At 38.7% G+C, this 3611-nt stretch overlaps 1 long non-coding RNA gene across 1 annotated transcript; it reads left to right on the top strand.

The window, feature by feature from the left end:
• The first annotated feature begins 1257 nt into the window (after nt 1-1257).
• Nucleotides 1258-2987, top strand: LOC135936974 (uncharacterized). The gene is made up of 3 exons (XR_010574417.1): nt 1258-1396; nt 1529-1662; nt 1729-2987. It is a non-coding gene; the product is annotated as an uncharacterized LOC135936974 (long non-coding RNA).
• The last annotated feature ends 624 nt before the right edge of the window (nt 2988-3611 follow it).

Genomic DNA, 3611 nt, shown 5'->3' with positions numbered 1-3611 from the left:
TCGGCATTCAAATCACTCGGTCAACAATTCGATAACACTAGGAAATTCGAAAAAAAATCGATATTTTTGGACAAGCCAAAAAGCACTACAAGCTTGAATCAAAGCACTTAGTGGTTCTCTGAGCTTCCCAGAGCTGCTAAGTTCCCAGCGAGCAGAGGGGTAACCGCGGTCACTTTTCGGTCACCTGACAAAAGTTGAACAAAATGTGGTTTTGCAATGTAGGCATGATCCTGATTCATGTTTCATTGGAATTTTTTTGAAATTTGGCTTGGATCATGCAAATTTTGAGTGCCCAGTCTCGGGCACCAAATGGGCACCTTTCGGTTACCCGGAGCGGGCAGGGGGTCACTTGCGGTCACTTAACAAAATTTAAAATAAGGGTGGTTTTGCATTTCAGGCATCATCCTGAATGATGTTTCATCGGATTTTTTTCAAAATTTGGCTCGGATAACCGAAATTGCCCGTGCCCAGTCTTAGGCACCCATCGGGCACCTTTCGGATACTCGGAGCGGGCAGGCGGTTAACTATGGTCACTTTGCGGTCACCTGAAAAAAATTAAACTAAAGGCGGTTTTGCATTTCAGGCATGACCTTGATCCTGGCTTGGTTGGAATTTTTTTATATTTGGCTGGGATCACCTAAAATTGCCAGTGCCCAGTCGTGGGCAACCATCGGGCAGCTTTCGGGTAGCTCGGATCGGATAACTGCAGTGTGACCGGTTCATGAACTGTTTTCGTAAAATTTTGGGCACAGAAAAAATATTATGGTTATTGTAGGATTGAATAATAAATTTTTATGCATTTTAATATGTTTGCTAAAAAGGGGCAAGTTTTGGTTACCCAATGGTTAACCGATGCGCGGGCACCATTTTACTTTACTCGTTTTACCCTCAAATTTTGTCAGATTTTCGTCACCATAAGTTTTAACTTATTTTGGAAAATATTTTTGTAGTAGTTAAAGTAAAGAAATAAATAAAAAAAATTTGATAGCCAAAATGGGTTAACCAATGGGCAACCTGAGAACCACCGTAAATTCTTGAGTTCGTGTTTCGTAAAAATTATTTTTTAAAAATTTATTTGGTCAAAACACTAATTAGCATTTCAAACTCTTTAAATTATCTCGTTTTGAGCAATTATTTTAGCTCAGTATTATCGCGCGCGCGTTTCTTTGTTACACTCGTCGGCCGCGCGTGTGGCGCCACTGTCGGCAGTAGCACCAGCTGTGGCTGCCTCTGGCTGTCTGGCTCAGTGACTGAAAACAAGCATGATGGTTGAGACGCGCTGATTGCATCATCATTTTCAGCAGAGTATTTCGACGTGTTTTCGGTTGCGTTATGACAGATCGAACATATCAACGGATTCTTGGACCGATTGTGGGTGTTCCTGATGTCCCGAAAGGTAAGGGCATCATTGAATTTGCATTAGATTTGAGTAAGACGCGGTGTACAAAAATACGCGCGCGTAGACGTAGACACACTGGCATCAAAATATTCGTTTTAAATTGCTTTAAAATCATCCTTGTGTCATCAGGCTTGCACCGCGTCCCGCCCTGATTGATTATTTTGATGTCCTCTGGTTGGGAACTTGGGAAAAGCTGCCTGAACGCGATGGCCATCCGGATGACAAGCCTGGACAAGTTAACAAAACGGCCGCAGTATCCGCAGGTATGCAGTTGAATTCCCGGCGATATTATTGAGTAGATAATTAATACTTTGTATTTTATTTTGCAGGGTTTGTCTGCTGTTTTGTTTGCATTTTCGGCTGACGTGAAATGGATGGGACTATATGGACCCCAAAGATGTAAAGCAACGGCCATGTTTGACAGGATAAGTAGTGCTGGACGCTGGACACGAGTAGGGATATTGAGTGCTTTTCTTTGTATGTTTTATGGCGTTTTTTATGTGTTGAAATCTTTAAAACTAATGTTAACAAGGCTCTAATTTACTGCTCAAATACGTAAATTCACTTAACAAATGTTCGCAACAACTGAATTTAATTCCAATAACTATTTTTTGATTTTGTGTTTGCGGCATATTTTTATTTTAGGTTTGCATTCTCTAGATGAATATTTCTAGATTTCCCTGACAACTAATTGTAGACACAACTAATTTTTAAATTAATTTCTCTGATAGTGATCTCATAAGTTTAAAAATATCAATTGCAAAAGCCTTAAACGTTTCAATTCAATAACAATAGATGGTGCCACTGGTATACTTCTGATTTTAATTCCCTCTCATTGTGTTTTTTATTAAATACTGCTGCTGTGCCCTCTGGACTCATATTATTAATTTTAATGTGCTCAAAACCAAAATCAGTTACGCCAATCACCCTAGAAACATCAGCACATTGAAAACAAATGTAATTACACTTCGACCATGATTGGCTTAACTGTTTTTGGTTTCCAGCACATCATATATAATTATTTAAAGGGTTGAATGTTGAATGCACAGCAGCAGGCCCGTGTCCTCTATCTCAGTGAAATCTTATTAAAATCAAAAGAATGCCAATTAAAGGCAGCCAAGGGGGAATTCCCAACTGCAGGTAAACTCGTACAATTATTATAATCATCCAATATTATTTGTTCTGTTACTGCATCACCTCAAAAATTAATATGTTATGGTTTTGAACGTTTTAACTATTAAGTCTTATTAATTTGTAAGTGTGCAGTTCTCCGCAGTCTATTTTTTGGTGTTGAAAAATTGTTGTTTGCACTTGATAATTTATTTTTTTAATTGTAACTGCTTATTCTGTTATTGAAAGGTGGAATGTAACTTAACTGCATCAGGTATAACCTTCGAATTTTCACTGCCAAACCTAGTTTTCAATTGTGAACGACTTTTAATTCGCAGGTCAAAGGTCATGGTCACCTTTCTTTTTTGAAAATTCAATATTAAGGAATGATAGCCCTCTCAGATTTTTTGGGGTTAGCCCGTGAAAATCTGCACAAGCACACCAAGTTTTAGAAGTACCAAAAATGTTTGCTGTAATTTGAAAATGAAAGTTGAAATTTGAAATACGGCTCGATGCCGCTCGATCGAGCATGCCCGTTAGTCGGCGAGTTCGTCTATCATTTGTCAATAATATTTTAATCCGTTCCATTTGCTTAGGCACAACAAGAGGACCAAGGATTGACATATTAAGGTCAAAATTGACCTTCAGGGTCTGAACCTGATGAGACCCTGAGATAATAATTTCTAAAATGTCCAATTTCATCAAGAATGGTGTCTTTTTATAGGTTTTGGCCTCTGTACAGCTCAAAAATACAGCCTAAACCGCCGAATAACAATCCTGAAACCAATTCTTGAAATAATTGTGGAAGCCATTAATCCTGACGATATGTTTAAAAGTGTTAAAATTTGAAATCGGCAGTTTTGACTTTATATTTGAGCTGCAGAGCGGTGATAGCCTATGGAAAGACACTTAAGTTTGATGAAATTGATTTTTTTAGTTTTTATCTCAGGATCTCGTCAGGTACAGACCCTGAAGGTTGATTTTGACCTTAGTATGTCTACACTGGGCCCTCTTGATGTGTCTAACCAAATGGAATGGGTAAAAATATTCTCGACGAATGATGGGTGAACTCGCCGACTATAAAGGCCGTGCTCGATCGAGC

This window comes from Cloeon dipterum, chromosome 2 (genome assembly GCF_949628265.1).
Source record: "Cloeon dipterum chromosome 2, ieCloDipt1.1, whole genome shotgun sequence".
In the NCBI taxonomy this organism is placed as follows: domain Eukaryota; kingdom Metazoa; phylum Arthropoda; class Insecta; order Ephemeroptera; family Baetidae; genus Cloeon; species Cloeon dipterum.
This window is presented reverse-complemented; position numbering and strand designations above follow the sequence as displayed.